We start from the raw sequence: 22615 nt of genomic DNA, 5'->3' as shown, positions 1-22615 counted from the left end.
TGCCCTTGCTCCAGTGTGAACTAAAGCATCCCCTAGAGAGAATCAGTGACAGATCCATTTGGAAACCACTCTGATTTCAGCGCACATGTTTCTCCAAGTGGGGTTGTGTAAAGCATTCAGTGTTGACAGGTATCTGGATCCTGTATCCAGGGCCACTAGAGTCAGCCTGGCACAGGACACACAAGGCCTTTTGTCTAGAGTCCTTGTCTGGATCACACACAGCATGCTATCCAGGGAAGTCTATGTGAAGTAGGTAAGGACTAGGTCCCCTGATGGCTTGCTTTTGTGCAGCCCTGAGGTTGCCTCATGTCCTTTTTCTCCCTAGAAGTGATCCCAGAGATCGCTCTCAAGACCAGGAATCCATCAGACTCCAGGGGCAAGCATGGAGGCTGAATGCTGCTGGGTGCAGATGGGGAGCAATGCAGGATTTGAGCGTGGACTGCACAGAGTTCCTCCCAAGAGAAGAGGAATGAGGCAGGTGGGTGCCTCAAGGCTTGCTTTCCTTTCCCTTCTTGTTTGCTTTTTTTATATTTCTTTTTATCCATTCAGTTATTTATTTAATGGGAGCCCTTGTCCATCCTTGTTAGAAATGACATTGGTATATCATGCAAAGTAGCAGCTAAATTCTAGGAGTACAGCATGCTTCTGACAGGAAGAAGGCTAGACTCACCCGGGTACAGGATATTGCATTTGTATTGAAATTTTTTTCATGCTGGAAAGGCGGGGACAAAGAGCTTCTGTGAGGACATCTTCACTCCTGTGGGGCAACACTGCCATCATGCGGAATGTGTTTCATACATTCCCTCACAGGCATGTACAGGAACTTCCTCCATTCTGCTTGTTGCCATTTTGAAACAGGGACAGTCTTGTAATCCTGAATGGACAACCTTGCCTGTTACATTTTTTTCTACTTCTGTCGACAGACTGTAATTATGTTACTGAAAAATCCCACGCAGAGAGACCCTTACTCAAGTCTTGGGAAATCGCGGACCCCAGACACAGAGAGACCATTTTGGATGTAATAAGCAAAGGCGAGGTTTATTATGGAGACCTATTACAGAGATCTCCGGGCCGACAGGTTTCTTGCGCAGGAGACAGAGGTGTAGACCCTGAGAAGCTGGGAGAAAGAGTATTTAAAGGCAGAGGCTGTGAGCCCAGGGGATGGGGGATGTCAAAGGGGAAGGCACCACAAGTTACAGGATTGTTTTATGGCTCCAGGAGATAAGGGGATGCCAGAAGGTTTTATGGCCCCCTGGTTCCTGGAACAGAGCTACTAAATCAGGAGAACGGTCGGGTCTTCAGGTCCTCATTATTTTTAAAAGTTTGTCAGAATTGATGAAGCATCTGTGTTTGAAACACCTCTGGTTAGGCTTGGCCTGCTGGTTTCTTGGGGTGCTCTCTGTAGGACGCAATGGCTGGAAAGCACAAGCAGGGGCTTAAATAAACATCACGGGCAGAACAAAGAACAGTTACTCACACCGGGTGATAAGCAAAGTAGTTCTCTTGTATTCCTTTTCTTTATCTTTATGGCCTGCTACTCCTGAGTTTGTGGCTTTTGGGGCTTACTCTTTTAATTTTATATTTTTAAACCTTAAATTCGTATAATTTTCCTTTCATTACCTTACAGAGTATTAATGCAGACCATGTTGACTGAGAGACTTGTACCAAGTGCACAACTGTGCTGAGGTCCTAGAGCAGGAAGCAGAGGGGCGGGTTTCAATTGTACTCACCTGGCAATGTTAACCTAGTAGCTGGTGGCTTAGGGCAGCCAGGTGCCTCACTCTCCAGGCTCTGACAGGAAAGCACTACAGTCCTGCATTTCTGTTGGGGCTTGAGGAGAAGTACTGGAAGCCCAGATAGGCACCCAGAGGTATTTTTGCTGTTTGTAAACTTCTGCCATCTTCTGCCATTGCTAAGAAACATGGGTAGATAGCTCAGTGGAGCCTTTTTCTTTCTTTTTATAAATCACAACAGTGAGTTTAAAGTCCACCCCCATGACAGTGGTAGAGCTCCAGGAAAGAGCCTGTCACAACTTTTCTCTGCCCCTCTCTCAGAAAAGCAAAAGAAAGCAAAAGAAAAAACACCATTAAGAGTCAAAAGGCACCAAGGAAGATGGCTGTCCTGAGTTTTCAAACCTTATGGCTGTCCTGAGTTTTTCAAACCTTAATACAGTATTAGTATTTTAATTTTTGTCTCCCCTGTCTGACAATATGCTACCCCGAAATAAAGGCACAAAGCAAGATGTGTGAGTACTTTGAAAAGTATTTTTGATGAGACTTGTTTTCCACATAACATTATCAGTAGTCTGAGGCACACTCACATGCAGGCACATCAACAAGACATTCAAAGATGTTGAAATGCTGTACAAGCTTCCTCTTCCAATTGATGTGAAGTAGCACACTGACCTAAAGCTGGATGATGTGTAGAGAGTGTGTGACTTCAGAACACTCAGTCCTTAAGGCAATGTCTCTATCATGTCCTTCCCGTTGTTACTCAGGAAGCTATTTAGAAGGGGAAGCAGAGCACGCTAGAGGTATCTTCCAGACACAACAGGACTGACACATTAGAACCCACTGAGACAGGGCGGACACATGCATAGGGCCTTCACAGGCCGAAACTGCACATCATCCCAATACTGACAGTGGAAAGTGGACACAAATCCCTACCCCTAACCAGGAAGCTAGCTGCATATGACACCCACTTCCAAAGGAAGTTTTTGTTTTTGTCAGTTGTGTCCCTGGATATATAAACACACTGAAGGGTAGGCCTCATAACTAATAGGTAATGGCCATCTCAAAGCAAACTCAGTGATAATTTTGTTGATCGATTGGTCTCAATTCTTTCCCTGGGCATTTTTTAAATTTGCTGCTATTTAGTTTGCATCTTACAGTTTCTGAAATTGTTTTGTTATGATTTTTCTGTTTGTGTGCATGTATGATTCTTACGTACTTTTTCTTCTGGTTTGTTTGTGCTTAGGATCCATAAGGAAATAGAGGAGAAAGCAAGAGTAAATTATATTGTATGAAAAATTATTTTCAATTAGAAAAGAAAAAATACTTGATACAAAGAAATGTGTTTTCCTCCTGTTTTTAACTGAGACCGGAAGGATGGGGACAGTGTGGTCTCTTAGTGGAAATTTATACTATATACAGGAAGCACAGGTTACAAAGTGGTGACTGATGGGAGCTGTCCCTGCTTCTTCTTAGGTATTTAGGGCAAAGAGTTGCCAACAATTCAACACACAGTAGGACAAATGGAGGTGAACTTCAGGGTAGCATGTGCGGACTTTTAGGAATGTGTTCAGTTTTCTTAGGGCCCAAAGTTCAGTCTTCATTTCATACAGAGTCCACATAACTAGCTGGAGCAGATAATTTGATAAGGTTCACAATGCCTGTTGATAGGTAGGAAACACACCCACCCACTTACTGCGTGGAGGGGATAATCTGACTCATGTCAAAAGATTCCTTGTGGGTTGAGACCACAGTTTGGTTTCACAGGGAGCACCTGGCCAAGAGCACAGCAGTGTGAACTTGTCCTTTCAGACTGGGCCAAGTACAAAGCTGCCATGTCTTGTCTTCTTGCAGGTTCTCTCTCTCTCTCTCTCTCTCTCTCTCTCTCTCTCTCTCTCTCTCTTTGAAATGAGGCGTATGGGAGAAAAAGGCTCAAAAAAATGGGGCTTTTATAAGTATGTAGAATAATACTGCCCTCTTGAAGAATCAGTTTCCATGTAGCTGGCGCCATTCCAGCTTCCTGCACTCTCCCTGGAGCAAGGTTGGTCTTGGAGGCCTGGAGAACTTGGCCTTGGCCTTCCTTGAATTTCAATATGGCCTAAGAGAATGTGTATCCTCATACACTCTTGGTGTTACAAATAATGGAATGGTTATATTTACTGTTTGACTATTTTATGATGTTTTACTTAGGGTGTTTTTAACTGTTCCTGAGTACATTAAAATAAACAGTAGTAGATGCTTTGAGATTGCTCATGTAATACGATCCCTTTATTTCCATATTTTCTCTTTAAAAAGGAATTTCCTTATTTCCTGAATCTATGCACAAACATTTTTAAAATGACCGGTTCAACAGTTAATGAAGACAGACTCTAGAAGCCATGCAGTGAAAGTGATTGCTCGTCTGCTTGTTCTCAGCTCCTGGTCCAGCAGCTCGCCTGCCTGCTCGCTTCCATGCTTCTCGCAACATTGGACATCAATTTACTACTGGAAAGTGTTAATAAGCCTCCAATGAATTGCTTCCTAGTGGCCCTTCACAAGAATAGGAGAATAATAAGACACTGTCACTTATCTCATTGGAATTTATAGGCAGTGCAATGTTTATTTCTCCCCCTTCGATTATGAGCATTCAAAATTACTACTTAGATTCTCCTTATATGATGCTAGTCAACCACCCACTGCCCACACGAGGCCTGTTATGTCCTTCGGGATATGGTGCCCAAGGAATAAGTGAATTTGTCTGAGAGTAGGGTTTCTGGTACCTGGATTTGCTCTAATGCAGACACGGAGGTTCCATACAGCATTTTCTTTCTTCTTTCTAGAAATGGATCCTAAGAGCACAAGATAATCATAAATATCACAAGAACCCTTTGGAGGTTGAATGCTGACTTTATCCAAAGAGAAGATGCATGAGGTGCCTCAGGTCTCACTTTTCTTTCTCTTTCCTTCTTTATTCGTGTTTTGGTCTTTTGTCCTTTGGAGATCCAAATCAGGAAGAGATCCAGTTGGTCTGACATTGACGAAAAATGAAAGCCGAAGGGGACCTCTTTGTTCACTTTGAAGGAAGGGGGAAAGGCTGCCTCCATTGCTGGACTCTCCAATTGGACTCAATTTTTGTTTTTGTTTTTGTTTTTTGTTTGTATAAATCAGAACTGGGGGTTGGGTACTGTTTCTTCTTTAGAGCAACACTTCCGTCATTCAGAACATATTTCATACATACCTGACTACAGGTCTCTTCCTCCATGCTGGAATTACAAATATTAAGGAAAGCTATGATAGTTTGAAAGTTACTAATTATCCGTGTTTGGACTCTTACTCCACTTCTTTTCTATGTAGAAAATAATTCATATATACCCAGGCACAGAGCACTACCTTAATGTTTTTTCTAGACATTATGGAGAAGGCAGAGTGTCCAGGGGAATTCATAAATGGCCAATTGTGGCCTCTCCTTACTCCGTTTTTTTTTTTTATAGGCAGTTTGGAGGTATGGGCTATCACAGAGTCTGTTAATCCTTTTGACTGAAACACAAGTGCCTATTACATTTCCTGTGGTCCCGGAACAGGAAGTAGAGGGGTGGGGTTTCACGCTGCCCAGATTGCAATATTGATCTATTGGATGCTGTCCTATGGCAGTAAGGCACTTTCCAGGTTCCAATGAGAAAGCACTACGGTCTGAGCTTATGTTGGGGTCTGAGGAGAAGTCATGGACACCCATAACTGTTCTTGCTGTCTGTAATCTTCCGGTATCTTCCGCCATCGATAAGACTCCTGGGAAGGCGGGTCAGTGGTGCTGTCAGTTTTGAAACCGCATCCTCATGAGGGCAGTAGAGTTCCACACAAGTGCTTGTGAGTGGGTGTCCCCCCCGCCCTTCCTGTTTGAAAAAACGCTACCCAGAAAGAAAGTGACCAAGTAAGATGGGTGCTCTGGGTTTTGCTCCGCTCTGGGTACTTTGAAAAGTTTTTTTTTTTTTTTTGGTTCTTTTTTTTTCGGAGCTGGGGACCAAACCCAGGGCCTTGCGCTTCCTAGGCAAGCACTCTACCAGTGAGCTAAATCCCCAACCCCGAAAAGTATTTTATTTTTGTTGTGTTTTCAGGTGAAGCCAAACTAAAGCTCAAATCTAGAAGGGATCATTGGATGCTTTTCCTAAAACACCAAAGGTTGTTTCCCATTTGCTTCCTTTCTACTTTGTTCAAGTGCCTAATATTTAAAATTTTGGTACCCTTTTAAACTTTTATGCAATAAAGATGTGCTGTGAGATTTAGAAGTAAACACATACAGTGAACACGTAATGCAATGGCTATAAATGGGGGGTACAATGCTTGGGTTACATGTCCTTGCCCTTGGTTTGATCCTCACTACTGGAGGTGGGGAGCTAATTTATTTCTACAGTATGTGCCCTGGAATTTCCCACTTCCTAATATCTGTGGCATTAAATCTTATCATTATATGACTGGGATGGAAATTTAGAAAATAGTTGATGGGATTAATAATGATAACCCATTTTGATGAAATCATTTTATTAATATATTTAGTTCTCTTTGTTTTTGTTTTTTGTTTTGTTTGTCCTCAAAACAATTGTTCTGTATCCTTGACTGTTCTAGAACTCACTCTAGGCCAGGCTGGTCTGGAACTAACAGATCCATCTCCCTCTTCCCCTGCTCAGGAGTGCTGGGATTCAGGGTATGAACCCCCACTATGGCCTTTCTTATAAGTCATTGTTACAGAATATTTTTTTTATGTCTGTGTATCTATTCTGTAAGCTGAGAAAATTCATTTTAATTATAAATATCTTTCCAGTAAAGTCTAAGAGGAAAAATTGGCCAGCCTGAAGCCCACATTTATTAATTTGTATTACAAACTTCCATGTTGCATTCAAGTATTTTACCTTATTCAACTTTATACATTTCTGTAAGTCCAGTTTGTGCACACACATACATAAACACATACACACAACAACATATGCACCACAAGAAAGTCAAAGGGGTTGAAAAATGTTTTATTCAGTTTGTCTTCCAGTAGTTGGGAAGTAACACAGAGACATACAACTGGAGACGGAGTCTTGTGGAACACTTGCTCCTGAATGGTTCTCCCCTCAAGGCCCAGGGAGCTATGCAGATGACAAGCTCTTAAGATTGTAAGAGCCAGAGGGCCTGTGTGTCTTCTGAACACAACAGGGCTGACACACATCACAGCTCTCAGGACTCAGAGCATGTGCAGGCCCTACACAGGTTGAAGCTAGATGTGATCCCAGCCCTGATAGTGGCAAGAGACCCCCATTCCTAACTGAGACTCTCTGTAATTGACACCCACTTGCAAAGGAAATTCTGGGTTTCTCTAATAGAGTGTCATTGGGTATTAAACCACACTTAAGGGTAAACCTTTTCTTTGGGTATTTTATCTTATAAGTCTGTTTGTATGTTACAGTTTCTCATTCTGTTTTTATGGATTTTGTGTTTGTATGTGTTTCTGTGTATCTCTGTTTAATACTTGTGTTTTGTAAAGGGAACTTTTACTCTTCTGTATAATTGTCATCTTGGAGGCTTACTGCCTTCAGTCTGCTAACCTAGGCCTCTGTACAGTCTTATCTAGGCCTAGAATGTCTTCAGCCTGTGAGACTTACTGCTGAATAAGCTCACCCTTTCTAGTTCTTTCTGATTTCTGGCTGGCTGGTCAACCCCTGCTTTTCTGGACTAAATTCCTCTCCCAGCTGACTGATTCAGTCAGGCTTTTCTCTAGGTTTCTCACTGAATTCTGTGCTTGGCCTCATACTACCTTTATGATCTGTTCTAATCTTTGGGCTCCTCATTCTCTGACTCCTGTCTTCGCCTATGTCTATTTTGTTCTCACTCTGCTAGGTATGTGCTAAGGCTGAGCCTTACCATGAAGAGATTTTTGCCAGGTCACACTCTTGGGGTTCACTATGCGATCAAATATCCTTCAGTAGGGCTTTTGCTTCTTTTTAAAAACAATCTGGTTTGTTTGTATTTTTCACCACCACCCCTTTTAAAAGGAAAAAAAAAATCTGTAGTTCTGGCTGGCCTAGAACTCAAAGATCTGCCTGTTCTGTCTCCTAAATGCTAGGATTAAAGGAGTGAATCACCATATAGGCTCCCTAAGGCAATGGCCTGGAGTTGGGACGGGGGAAGGGGAGGTGTTAGAGGAGATGGATGGGGAAGGGGAAACCATGATCAGAATTTATTGTTAAAAAATATTTCAGTTAGAAAGAAAAGAAAACACTTCATAGCAAAGGAATGCATTTTCGTTCCACTTTAAGCACAGAACTGTGGGCTGAGCGAGGTCTCTCTGTCCTAGCAGAAAATTATGCTATATACAGGGGGTACAGGTTAGAAAATGGTGTCTGATGAGAACTGTCTCTGCCTCTTCTTAGGTCTTTAAAGCACAGAACTGCCAACAATTCAACACAGAGTATGAAAAATGGCGGCGAAGTACAGTGTCGAATGTGAGTATAGCATTTCAGACAAGATCTGCCAGAAGGGTAGATGAGAGAATTTAAATGTGAAGGTGATTTAACTCGTAAGAAAATGTTAACAATGAAGTGGCAATGAAGTGGTTGGCCTAAGTTTGGTTTTATGGAGAATAGTACACCTAGAGCAAAATAGTTTGATCTTGTCCCTTCCAACTGGACAGTATACAAGGTATCCATAGTTTATGTAGGTTTTCTTTTTTTCAAACAAGAAGGGCGGGAGAAGACATTACAAAATGGCGGTTGTGTAAGTGTCTAGTACAATACTGCCACCATGAGGAAGCAGTTTCAAAACAGCGCCATTCCAACTTCCTGTCCTCTCCTTAAAGCAGTGATTCTCAAACTGTGGTTTGCATACCAGATGTCCTGCATATCAGATATTTACATTATGATTCATAACAATAGTAAAATTAAAAATTGGTGACCCCAATGATATTACACTCCAGGTCAGCACAGCATGAGGAACTGGAGTAAAGGATTTTGGCATTAGGAAAGTTGAGAACCTCTGACTTGGATTAAGGTCCATCTGTAGAGGCCTTGAGAAGCTAGTGCTAGAGGCTGGCCTTAAATTCCTCTCAGGCCCTAAGAGAACTGTTAGGCCGTACATGTTATCAGTTATCAAAGAATCCATGTTTACTGTCTGAAGTAGTTTATGCTGTTTTCCATAAGAATCTTAATCGCTCCTGAGTATATAAAATTAATAGTAGTAGATGCTCTGAGATTGATTGCATGACTCTTTATTCGATATGACCCCTTAATCTCCACATTTTCTCTTTTAAATAGTACTTTCTTATATTGAATCCATGCACAAAAATGTTTGAAATTATCATTTTAACAACTAATGAAAGGGTAATCTTGAGGCTGTGCAGTGAAAACATCCCTGGGCTTGTACTGTGCATGAGGCCTTCTGTTTGCATCTAAACGTTTTATCAACAGTGGAGCCTGCCTTCAATCCCAGCAGTAGAAGGTGGAGGCAGAACGATCAAAAGTTTAATCATGGGGCTGGGGATTTAGCTCAGTGGTAGAGCGCTTACCTAGGAAGCGCAAGGCCCTGGGTTCGGTCCCCAGCTCCGAAAAAAAGAACCAAAAAAAAAAAAAAAAAGTTTAATCATAATGGGCTACCTTGGGTCTTTTAGACCACTTGAGCCAAAGACCCTATCTCATGAAATGAAGGAAAACCTAACCTGAAAAGGAAGCAGTAGAATATAGTTAAAAGCTGTTGAAGTGGTTTTTGTTGCTCTCTTTTGTCAATATGTGTATCTTGGTTATGAGGAGTGTATTAAGAAATCCATTAGTTTATGAGGATTGTAGAGTTAACAGAAGAATCTTTTGCAGAGCCTCAGAGCTAAGATTTGTTATTAGAGATGCCTTCTTCTGGGCAACAAATTTAAATTCCAGAACATTCTTCTCCTTTTTTATTTGGAATGTCCATTTTCTCTCTGAGACAGAGATATGATGCAGTGGCCAAGTATGGGACATGGAGTACTGGGCAAACACAGGTCCAGATGCATGAGAAACACCGCGTGGGGAAGCAGGGAGCACATTTGATTTCTACGAAATTAATTCTTTTGCTGAAAGTTTGGTTTCGAATAGAAAAACAAAACAAAAGTTAGACCCTTCAGAATATCCTATTGAAAGTCAAAACAGTTGTGTTCCCTGACATCTTTTTTTCTGGATGATGTTTCTCAGGTAGGAAGGGCACTATGATGGCGTTTTGACCACAGCTAGTGCATTATTAACAGCAGGAGGATGTAGAATTACCAAGAATGATTTCCCGTGAAGGTTCCCAGTGATGGGGAGAGTGGGCTGGAGAAGGCCAGGGTCTTGAGATTGCTATGTTGGCCCAGCTAGTCAGCAACCCTCAATCCCCCTGTCTGAACGTCTGTAGGGTGGGAATCACACATAAACCCCAGCATGCACAGTTGCAAAGATACAATTGTAAAGTAAGAATTTAGGATACAAACAGGAAGAAGCCCAGCTCTGGAATGGGCTCAGCAGTTAATAGCATCTCTTGCTGTCCCGGAGGAATTGAGTTTGGTTCTCAGTAGCTAACTGAACAGGCTCATAATTTCCTCTTAACTGTAGTTCCAGGGAAGCCAACTCCTCATTTTGGACTTCGGGGCTACTTGCACATACATAACATACATTCATACACATAAGCATATACATGTGCACACACACATATAAAATAAATCTTCAAAAAAATCTTGCGGCTATTAACCTGTATTAAGATTTTAAAAGTTTGTATTATATATGAATAGAAACTTATTAATATATTAAATAATACATTGGTATTTTTGTTTGATGTTTTTCTTCTTAGTTTCCAGGCTGACATATACTCACTAGAAATAAGCTAGCCTCAAACTCTGAGCTATAACGATTCCTTAGCCTTAGGTACATTATGCATAGTAAAGACATGAAAATCATTGTGCAACATAATGAATTTCAATGCAAATTTAATGAGTATTTCATTATCGGTAATGAGCTGTGGATCTAGGCATTGGGAGAGTTGGAGTGAATGTGGAAAATTCATCAGTGTGAATATTAAGTTTAATGAAAGTGCTGAATCCTGTATATGGTGTATATCTTAAGTATCAATGAGGAAAAATAACACTGAGGCTCAAGGGAAAAATAATGATGAAGAATAAGAGGTCCACAGTGAAAGGAGAGGAAACTGCTAGACTGTTGAACATGCTCAAACACTAAAAATGCTTGGGCTTCTGTAACATTCAGTCTTCACCAGTCTCCAGGTCCACCTTACAGGTCACATCCTGCGGTCCACACTGGGCCTATTATATGTATCAGAGTTTGAAATATGAGGCCTAGGGAACAAGGGAAACTGGCTGACAACCTGGTTTCCTGGAGCTCACTTAGTTCTAATCCAGGTACCGAGTTAGCTGTATTTTCATTTCCTACCTAGAACTGGATGCTGAGACTTGCCCCCCAAATCCCAAAACAATCAGGTAGCATGAGAAAGCACTGGAGCTAGAATGATGCTGGCTGAAGACAGGGAGAAATGCAGGATTGTCATTGACTAGGCTGTCACTTCTGGCTCTCAGGTCTTCAGAGAGGATGGACAAGGACGGGAGGTAGGTGTCTCAGCAACACTTTCACTCCTCCCCCATCGTTCTGTCTGACTGTCTGTCTTTTGGTGCTTGAGTTCTGATACAGGTCCTTATCCAGTAGATTGGTAAGAGTATAAAGTGAAAATGGAAGCTAAACTGCCCAGATCAGTTTTCCTCACAATAAAGGAAAAAGGCAAAGAGACCTCCCATTTATTCCAGTTTTTAAAGGCAGGAGCAGAGAGCTAGAGTCAGTGGACCTTTAATTCTCTGGGTCAACACTGCCATCAACAAATATTTCATACATACCCACACATGCATACCTCATCATCAAACCTGATTGTGGACGGCCATTTTGAAGTAAGGAAGAATCACGGGAATGTATAAATGACAAACCTTGGCCTTTACTGTTTTGTTTTGTTTTTTTCACTCCTTTTGTAGGCACACTGGAATCACAGGACATTACAGAGTATTAATGCAGACCCTGTTGACTGAGACACTTTCACCAAGTACACAGATGACCCGAGGCCTAGGAACAGGAGGCAGAGGGGCAGGTTTCACCCAAGCTCGGCTAGGGATGTTAACCTACTACCTGGTGGCCTAGAGCAGCCAGGCCTCACTCTCTCCAGGTTCTGAAGAGAAAGCATTACAGTCAGAGTCTCTGTTGGGGCCTGAGGAGAAGTCCAGGAAACACAAATAGGCAGCTAAACCTGCTTTTGCTAGCTGTAATCTTCCGCCATCGCTAAGAATCATGGGGAGGCAGGCAGTGGCGCTGTGAATTTTGAAATCATAACCTCATGATGGCAGTAGAGCTCCACACAAGCTCTTGTGAGTAATTATCCCCCGCCCTTCCTATCTGAAAAAAACGTCAAGGATGGCTGTACTGAGTTCTTCAGCCCAACTTTGAATACTTTCAGCAGTATTTTTTTTTTTTTTTTTTTGTCCTATGGGGATCTTTTCCTTGTGTTATCTAATATATCTCCTTTTTTTTCTCTATGACAACTCATTTTTTATCCATTTACAATATTTAATGATCTTAAAGTTTTACAATGATTAATTTTTCATGGGTTTTACACCATAGAGTTATTGTGGAGATTTAGAAGCAAAGCAAAGAACTATGCTAAGCCCTGGTTGTAGTGAACTGACTATATGGACCAGGCTGCTGTGATAATATAATCTAGAGTGAAGACAGTAACAGGCATATATAGTTATGTCATGGGAAACAGTAATAGGCCTCCAATCTAGGAAGACTCTTGTGCCCCTGCTCCAGTGTGAACTAAAGCATCCCCTAGAGAGAATCAGTGACAGATCCATTTGGAAACCACTCTGATTTCAACGCACATGTTTCTCCAAGTGGGGTTGTGTAAAGCATTCAGTGTTGACAGGTATCTGGATCCTCTATCCAGGGCCACTAGAGTCAGCCTGGCACAGGACACACAAGGCCTTTTGTCTAGAGCCCTTGTCTGGATCACACACAGCGTGCTATCCAGGGAAGTCTATGTGAAGTAGGTAAGAACTAGGTCCCCTGATGGTTTGCTTTTGTGCAGCCCTGAGGTTGCAGCATGTCTTTTCTCCCTTGAAGTGATCCCTGAGATCGCTCTCAAGACCAGGAATCCATCAGACTTCAGGGCCAAGCAGGGAGGCAGAATGCTGCTGGGGGCAGATGGGGAGCAATGCAGGATTTGAGCGTGGACTGCACAGAGTTCCTCCCAAGAGAAGAGGAATGAGGCAGGTGGGTGTCTCAAGGCTTGCTTTCCTTTCTCTTCTTGCTTGCTTTGTTTTTATATTTCATTTTATCCATTTAATTATTTATTTAGTGGGAGCACAGGTCCATCCTTGTTAGAAGTGGCATAAAATGCAAAATAGAAGATAAATTCTGGGAGTACAACAGTCTTCTGACAGGAAGAAGGCTAGACCCACACAGCTTTGAGATATTGCTTTTGCATTGAATTTTTTCACTGGAAAGGCGGGGAGAGAGAGCTTCTGTCAGGACACCTTCACTCCTTTGGGGCCACAGCGCCATCATGCGGAAAGCCTTTCAGACATTCCAGAACACAGGGACTTCCTTGATCCTGTTTGTCGCCATTTTAAAACAGGGAGGGTCTCACAATCCCTAATGGGCAAACTGGCCTCTTACATTTTTTTTCCTTCCGTAGGCAGGACCTCTCAGAATACGCAGACTGTTTTCACTGAGGGACTTGGACCAGGTACAGAGCTGACCTGAGGTACTAGAGCAGGAAGCAGAGGGGCGGGTTTCACTGGCGTTCACTTGGCAATGTTAACCTACTAGCTGGTGGCCTAGGCCAGCTAGGCCTCTCACCAGGTTCTGATGAGAAAGCAGTACTGAAACTACAGAGTCTCTGTTGGGGCCTTAGGAGAAGTCCGGGAAGCCCAAGTAGGCACCCAGAGCTGATCTTGCCATTAAAAAAGCTTCCGCCATCGCTAAGGATCATGGGAAGTAAGGTCAGTGGTGTTGTCAGTTTTGAAGCCGCATCCGCATGATGGCAGTAGAGCTCCACACAAGCTCTTGTGAGTGATTGTCTCCCGCCCTTCCTGTCTGAAAAAACGCCAAAGATGGCTGTCCTGAGTTCTTCAGCTCATCTTTGAGTAATTTCACCAGTATTTTTTTTTTTTTTCTTGTTTTATGGGATTCTTTTCCTTGTGTGATCTGGAATATTTCTTTTTCTTTCTTTATGACGGCTCATTTTTACCCATTCCAGATACTTATTGGTCTTCGTAAAATTTTGGAATGATTAATTTTTCATAGGTTTCACATGATAGAGGTATTGTTTAAAAGCAAAGAACAATGCTAAGCCCTAGTTGTTGTGAGCTAACTACATGGACCAGGCTGGCCTGGGTCTTTCCATGAGACTTCTGTCTTTGCCCCTGAGAATTTCAGAATTTCTAGGTTCATGCTACCATGACCAGATGGCAGGAGTAGGTTTCACCTTGTCTTAAATAACATCACCGAACAAACCCTTGGCAATTATTACTTTTATCCTAAAGACAACGTCCAGGCTTCAAGGTTTTCCCTTTCTCTTTCTTCATCCACCAATTTACCCACCTTTGAAACACAAGTAAATCCAAGGGGAGTTTAACAGGTCTGAACGGAGAAGGTTCAGTGGAGAGTTACTTCTGTGAAACAGTAAGAAAATACGAGACATCCACGCTTTTGTCTCTCTGTTTTGGTTATTGTATTTTTTTTTTTAGGCTTGAGCATGGGGGAGGAGTAGTCAAGGATGGCCTTTGTGAGCCTCTGCTGTGCCCTACTGCCATCCTGCAGGTAGAGCTACAGTGCAGGGCCATTACAGCTTCATTCCCATGAGTCCTGGCAATGGGGAATCAATGTCAGGTAGGATTCCTTTGACTTCCAAGTGGACTCCAGTGCTTTTCCTCTCCAGCAGGAGAGATTTGAACACCAGCACTACCTTGGAGCTAAAAATGAAGAGTACAGGACTAAGAGAAGACCAGTAGACAAGCTGACATAGGAAGTTGTGGGGCGGGGTTTTGGTCTTTTTATCTGGGACCTGACAAGAAGAAACCACAGGAAAAGAAATGCAGGCTCTTGAAGGGGATGTCTGTCTCCTGCTCCTTGTGCCATGTGTGGGCCGGATTTTAAGTTTGCCTTCTTGCTGAGACACATCCACTCCCCGTTTAGCCCAAGCTGCCCTGGCACACACTGTGTAGTCCCAGCTCCTCTCAGAGGTCCATGTCTTGGTTGCCAAGGGCAAGTATAAGACTGAATGTATAATCTAGAGTGAAGACAGTAACAGGCATATGTAGTTATGTCATGGGAAACAGTAATAGGCCTCCAATCTAGGAAGACTCTTGTGCCCTTGCTGCAGTGTGAACTAAAGCATCCCCTAGAGAGAATCAGTGACAGATCCATTTGGAAACCACTCTGATTTCAACGCACATGTTTCTCCAAGTGGGGTTGTGCATAGCATTCAGTGTTGACAGGTATCTGGATCCTCTATCCAGGGCCACTAGAGTCAGCCTGGCACAGGACACACAAGGCCTTTTGTCTAAAGCCCTTGTCTGGATCACACACAGCGTGCTATCCAGGGAAGTCTGTGTGAAGTAGGTAAGAACTAGGTCCCCTGATGGTTTACTTTTGTTCAGCCCTGAGGTTGCAACATGTCTTTTTTCTCCCTTGAAGTGATCCCTGAGATCGCTCTCAAGACCAGGAATCCATCAGACTTCAGGGGCAAGCATGGAGGCAGAATGCTGCTGGGGGCAGATGGGGAGCAATGCAGGATTTGAGCGTGGACTGCACAGACTTCCTCCCAAGAGAAGAGGAATGAGGCAGGTGGGTGCCTCAAGGCTTGCTTTCCTTTTGCCTCTTGTTTGCTTTTTTTTTTTTTTATATTTCATTTTATCCATTCAATAATTTATTTAGTGGGAGCACAGGTCTATCCTTGTTAGGAATGGCATTGGAATAAAATGCAAAACGGAAGCTAAATTCTGGGAGTACAATAGGCTTCTGACAGAAAGAAGGCTGGACCCAACCAGTTACAGGATACTATATTTGTATTGACTTTTTTTTCATACTGGAAAGGTGGGGAATAGGGAACTTCAGTCAGGGCATAGTCACTCCTGTGGGGCCACAGTGCCGTCATGTGGAATATGTTTCATATATTCCTGCACAGGGCACAGGCATGCACAGGGACTTCCTTGATCCTGCTTGTCACCATTTTGAAACACGGAAGCTCTCAGAGTCCTAAATGGCAAAGCTTGCTGGTTATATATATATTTTTTCCTTCTGTAGTCAGACTAGAATCATGGGATCTTACAGAGTGTTAATGTAGACTATGTTGACTGAGAGATTTGTACCACATGCACAGCTGTCCTCAGGAACAGGAAGCAGAGTGGCGGGTTTCACTGGTCCTCAGCTAGTTATCTCAACCTTTTAACTCGTGGCCTATGGAAGCCAGACACCTCATTCTCCAGGTTCTGATGAGAAAGCACTACGGAAACTACAGAGTTTTTGTTGGGGCCAGAGGAGAAATCCAGGAAGCTCAAATAGGCACCCGGAGCTGTTCTTGCTGTCTGTAATCTTCTGCCATTGCAAAGAATCATGGGACATGGTGTTGTTAATTTTGAAACCATGTTCTTATGATAGCAGAGCTGCACACACTGGCTTGTGAGTGATTGTCCCCCTACCCTTCCTGTCTGATAAAAACACCTAGGATGGCTGTCCTGAGTTCTTCAGCCTCTTCCTTCCTTCTTAGTGTCTTCCTTCTCTGTGTCACTAAACCTCCACTCCATTTCCCAGTCTCCCTGTTTTCCTCTCCCTGTGTGTCCATCCAAAGGTACAAATACAATATTACCCTGACAAACATATACGTAATTTAAAAATATGAGCTCTCATCAACAAACTTCCTTTTATTCCATTTCCAATCAAATACACATATATAACAAGCTGTTAATGGTGATTGCTTTGAGTAATGTTATTTGCAACAAAGTTTTCATTTGTTCATCCTAGATGTGAATATTGGAAATATAATTCAAGAAACTGAGCTGCAGTGCCACCACTCCCAAGGTTGGAGGATGGTGATAGCATTGAGGCCTAGGACAATCTGGCCAACCTACACAGTAGCATTGGGCTGTAATTGCTTTATATTTTACTTATTCCTAGCATAGCTCTCTATGTCATAAGTGAGCTGTGGATCTGCTGTGTCCCTTCTTGTCGCTTCCAACCCCGACCAGCAGGAAAGGAGCGACACCAAGACGTTCTTCTCAAAGCAGTTTATTCAGGAACCTTTTAGCATACAAGCAGCAACAATCTCTCTCCAGCCCCGAGAGTACTCCCTTATAACCTCCCTCAACTCAACCATCCAGTGTGCGTATCCTCTGTTCATAGGTCCACGTCACATGGCCTGATCTATGGTCATGGTGCGCCTGCACAGCTCTCATGATGGGGCGTGGCTTACTTTCAGGTGCTAGTCTTAAAACTCGGCAGCAGTCCCTGGCGCCATCTTGGGATTGCTGCTACACCCATTCCCCACACCTTCTGTTCCGGAAACCTTAATTCTCTTCCCTGAACTCCTCTATTGTGGGAATCACAGGTTGGTACCTTCAGCACAGATTTAACTATAAAGTTTCATGGTAAGGTTTCAGGACAAGAACATGAGAAGAGCTCCAGAGGTGACTCATTAAGAACATTTCCTGCTCTTCCCAAAGCATCTGAGTTTGTTGTGGGTACCCAAGTCAACAGGCTCATCTCTTCCTGGGAACTTTAGCTCCAGGGGTTCTGACACACCCTTTTGTCCTCTGTGGTTAGCATTACACACTTGGTATACATTCAGAGGCACACTTTAAAATAAAACAAAACAAAAAACAATGTAAACACCAAGACAGCAAAACATCTGCTTTTCTACTGTAAAAGTATGTATTATGTCAGTATATACAGTACACATTTATTCTGTAATACAGGTGATTTTTTTTCCCCTTCATTCAACAGGTCCCAATGTAGTAGTCCAGGCTTATCTTGAACTCATGGCTGTTTGGTACCCCTTGATTAAATGAGTAACAGTGTAAGATAACATTTGGTCCAGATGTTAAAACCCTTGAGAAAATTTTATATTTTGTTAAGATTTGGCCAATCTTAATGATATTTGTAGTCTAGAATTTTTATTTCATTCCTTTCTTTCTTTTTTTATAGATAGTTTTTTTTATTTTTTGCTCTTCAGACTCTTGAATTTGAGGTCATCCCAGGCCTTGGGCCTGTATTCTGACTTTCTTTGTTTTATTACTACAAATAGTTCAGTAAATTGCTACCTTATTGGAACATGTAAGTTGGGGTAACCTAGATATGCATTCTTGAGTCAAGATTACTCATATTTGACTTCAGTATACAGTATCTCTAATCCCTTTGGAGGTGAGGGCTGTATTTTTGTGTTAACAGTAAATATGAAGACTCATAAACCTTGTTTGTCACACTTTAGACCTCTACCACAGGTAATGGTAAAATTTAATATACTGTAAAACATTGCTTTATAAAAAGTAGACAGTATTGTTTTGCTTGAAATTTGAGAAATGCTTCTGTATGGATGTATGTCCTTCAGAATGGCTTTATGGGAGAATGGCACTTCAGTTAGGAGTTAATGTTATTTAGAAAATAGGAATTTCATAGGTGAGTGGGCCTGAGGTAACTTGCATTAAATAACAACCAAAATCTGCTAAATATTTGCTAGAAAACAGGCTTCAAGCAATTTTGTCTTCCTGGCTTCATCCATGTTACCCCACTGAGGAGATATGATAATACAACAGCAACTTTCTGGACCATTGATTCCCATTGTGGAGTTCAGAAATTTACCTAGGAAAAGGACAGGAGTGCTGATGGGTGGAGTTATAGGCATCTGTTAGCCTTGAAAAGGTAATTCGGAAACAAAATGGCTGCCTTATGAGCTGCCTCTGAGCCTAAATGGAAGGCAGGCTTACTTTCTGATATTTTTAGAAATGGAAAATGATTTTTTTCTTTTTTTTCTTTTCAGATAAGATGGGTGGAAGAGGAGGGCACCACAATGGCTCCTCGTAGAGCTCTACTGCCCCCATGAGGACACAGTTTCATCAGACATGTTACCTCCAGTTTCCTTCCCATGACAGCCCTGGCCTTTAGTGTTCTAGAAGAGATTGGGCATTATTTTCTTTCTACAACCTGGAGAACTGAACCCTAACTGTACATTAGTGTAGAACCTAGGGGGTGACACGAACTATCAGCAGTGAAGCAATTTAATAGCATACATGTTTACTGTAGGTGCGAGTGTACCCCTGTAGTATGCTTGCCAAGGTCTGAGAACAATTTGTAAGTGTTAGTTATCTCCTTTAAAGAGGGTGCTGGAGATGGAACAGAGGTCCTCAGGCATACATGCAACCCCAGTATCACAAACGGTTATCCTCCCACAACCTGAGGACACTGCAGAAATTCATAAGTACAGAAATGAGTAAAAAAGCACTTGGATTCAGGATTTACTAGACATGCCCTCAGAATTCACATGCTTTCTTTCTACTTTTTATTCACCTACTGGACAAGTATCACCAAGTAAATCAAGCCTGAATGCACAGGGCTCTGAGGGAATTTATCTAGACAAAGGAGAGGTGTTTTCATGAAGAAGGGTGGTGGTTTGCAATCTTTGGTTTGAATTGCAAATGCAAAAGTAAAATGGCTGCCTTGTACAACTAGAATCTGCACAGAAGAGGAAGCAGGCATTTTTCTTGTCCTTTTTTTCAGACTAAACTGGGGGGAGAATAGGATGTAAGGTGGCATTGCTGAACTTATCTAGAGCTCTGCTGCCCCCAAGAGGAATTAGTTTCAACAGGACACCAGCAGTTTCTTTCCTATAAGCCCCTGCTAGAAGGAAGGCTAGCCTTCAAACTGAAGCTCATTGTCTTCCAATGCCCCAAGAAATGCCAGGAAGCTGGTGTAATTCCTCATAGAACCTGAAGGTTGTGGGACCTGAAGTGGACCACAAGTAGTCTGGGATACTGAAACTGTGCTATTCCCAGCTTTGATTTGAAAATGTAGAAATAACTCAAAAACAAATGCAAACTCTCCGTCATCAAGATGGCTCCTGCTTGTAATCCCAGTGTTCTGAAGGTAGGAAAGGACTACAGTGAGCACTAGGTAAACATGGGCTAGAGAGAAGATTTTGTGTCAAGGAACTCAAGAATGAACTTTTAAAATGGGTTAGAGGCACTGCACTATGAGAAGGGGTGTGTGTTCCTATTGCTCTTGCCCATGCTGGAAGCAGAACTTCACGCACCATCACTGTTCTACAGCCCTACTTACTATACCCGCTGGATCCAGGAACTGCAGCAGTGGAAGACCGGCAAGAAAAGCCAATTCCACGTGCCAAGGGAGTTTAGAAAAGGCCTGATGTGTACCCAACTATCAAAACACAGGGCAAAGAATTAGGCTTCCATCTAGAAGAGTAAATGTATGTGTGGGGATGGGTGGGTGGGATAGATTCAATGTAAATGCTTTTTTTTTTTTTTGGTTCTTTTTTTTGGAGCTGGGGACCGAACCCAGGGCCTTGCGCTTCCTAGGCAAGTGCTCTACCACTGAGCTAAATCCCCAACCCCGCTTTTTTTTTTTTTTACAGAAATAGAATTGCTAATTGTAAATGTCACTTGGAATTTGAAGACAAGTAATTGACAATGAATTTCATATAAGACACGGTACCAAGCTCTATTTACTTTATCATTTCTTAAATGTCTTCTCAAGTAAAATACAGAAGTCCAGATATTCAAAATATAAATATGAATATATGCCCACAGTTTAAGGTGATGACAAAGACTGTATAAAGCTATGTTTTTATAATATCTGTCAATGTTGAAGATTACTTTATAATTTAATAACTAAAGAGATGTTCATGAAAATCTTTTTTTTTCTTTTTTTTTTTTTTTCCTTTTTTTTTTTTTCGGAGCTGGGGACCGAACCCAGGGCCTTGCGCTCGCTAGGCAAGCGCTCTACTGCTGAGCTAAATCCCCAACCCCGTTCATGAAAATCTTGAGTGTATGAGAATGGTTTGCTATGTCTGAAAGCTCTCAGTGTACACAGCTGGGTGACTGTATTGGAGAAGCCAGTTTTAAACATCATTTGTTGAGGTTCCCCCCTCCCCCAATGGATTTTGAAGATACAAATGTATCTTTTTCTCTTGGAGGAATCACACTGTGTAGTCCACCTAGGCTGGCCTCTAACTGGCAATTCTACCTCAGTCTGGCATTATAGATATGTAAAGACTTAAGCATTAAACAACAACAAAAGCTATGTAGAGACCTTGTCTCAAAAAACACAAACTTCTGAGTAGTGAAATGACCTTGGGATTCCCTAGTATATATTAATTTTATATGTATTATGTATGAAATTTGTTTAACTACTTAGTGAATAAAATGCCTTAATTTTTGTCATAAATAGCTGAAAGAAGACTTTTATTCGGTCCTAGAGAGATGTTATAGGAGTCAAGAGCTCTGGTTGCTCTTACAGAGACCTAGTTCAATTTCCGGTATTCATATAGGTAACCACCACCTATCATTGCTATTTTCCAGGGCTCCAGTGCTTTCTTTTAACCACTGTGAGCAATACATATATACAGACTATGTACATACATATGTATATACATATATACATACATACAGGGAAAACAAGTAAAAATGAATACATCTAATAAAAAGATTTATATATGAGCAAAAAAATGCTAAAAAGAAGCTGTATCTGGTTGTGAGTAAAAACTGGAAGAACTGGGCTGTGGTGGTACATGCCTTTATTCCCAGTGCTTGGAAGGTAGAAGCAGGTGGATCTCTGACTTCAGGGCTAGCCTGGCCTACAGAGTGAGTTCTGAGGCAGCCGGGGTTACACACAGAAACCCTGTCTCAAAGACAAAAAACAAATAAACCAACAAGACGTGGATTAATCAGTCTTGGAGGAGTCTGTCTTCCGAGGCTGATGAATCACAGTCTTATGGAGAGATTTGGGTTTTTTCAGGTTTAGAGGACAATTACTTTAACTTGGGCTAGTTTTAGCCTTCTGAAACAGCCATTCCTTGTTCCATTCACTCTGATGTGAAGCAACACATCATGATAATACATAAAAAAGCCTTAGAAGCTATTAACTTAGCAGAGCACTAGCTTCCACCCATTCAAGAGTGCAGAATGTCAACAGGTAGCATCTTGGAGCTGTAGAATAACTTCCCTAATCATGTTACAGCCACCTCTCCCATGTATCCACCAATGTCTTTTAAACTTGCCCTGATTCATGATTTTATTTGTTGTATAAAAGTATAAAAATCTTGGGAAACTGTTTCCATGTTGGAACATGTAATCTGGGGTGATCTAAACCTGTGTTCTCGGGCCATGGTGACTCAAAATGGATCCAGAATAAACCATCCTTATTTCCTTTAAGTTGCGCGCTGTGGTTTTTATGTCAGTCTATGGCTGTTTTATTTTCTACATTCTAGACCTTGCCATTATTTAAAAATGTCAAAAACTGTTCAGAAAGTAGAACTTGTTAGAGGTAAAATACATTGTAATTTAGTTTGTTTAAAAACTAAGTCAGCTTCATTCCTGGGCACAAAGGTCACAATGGTTGGAAGTGAATCTGAATGAGAACCACGCTTTGCTGTTCTCTAATCCTGATGTTTATGAATTTTCTTTTCTTCCCTAGGTCTGGATCCCTTTGGTTTGCTATCAAGACCACCAGAAAATTTGCTAAATATAGAATCACTTGATAGAAAACTCCTGGATAAAGATGGGCAGACATCAGAGGCCTTAATCATATGTATTCTTACATCTTCAAAAAGATGTCTGATGACAGATGATAGTGGGTACCCTAGATCTTACT

The 22615-nt window shown here is 41.9% G+C and overlaps 1 long non-coding RNA gene across 50 annotated transcripts in view; it reads left to right on the top strand.

The window, feature by feature from the left end:
* Positions 1-22176, top strand: part of LOC103690083 (uncharacterized) — a 73262-nt gene extending 51086 nt beyond the window's left edge. For 18 of the 50 annotated variants that reach the window (XR_010061618.1, XR_010061614.1, XR_010061584.1 and 15 more), the window contains 7 exons: positions 326-478; positions 4026-4650; positions 8117-8188; positions 11133-11301; positions 11716-13006; positions 13431-15583; positions 18771-22176. This is a non-coding gene — a long non-coding RNA (uncharacterized LOC103690083). Of the gene's footprint in view, positions 1-325; positions 479-4025; positions 4651-5821; positions 5886-6329; positions 6409-8116; positions 8189-11132; positions 11302-11715; positions 13007-13430; positions 15584-18770 lie in introns of all 50 variants that reach the window. The other 32 variants (XR_010061583.1, XR_010061590.1, XR_010061586.1 and 29 more) reach the window with 32 other exon arrangements.
* The last annotated feature ends 439 nt before the right edge of the window (positions 22177-22615 follow it).

The sequence above is a fragment of the Rattus norvegicus genome, chromosome X (genome assembly GCF_036323735.1).
Source record: "Rattus norvegicus strain BN/NHsdMcwi chromosome X, GRCr8, whole genome shotgun sequence".
In the NCBI taxonomy this organism is placed as follows: domain Eukaryota; kingdom Metazoa; phylum Chordata; class Mammalia; order Rodentia; family Muridae; genus Rattus; species Rattus norvegicus.
Note: the sequence above shows the minus strand (reverse complement) of the source record. Positions and strands in the feature narration are given on the sequence as shown.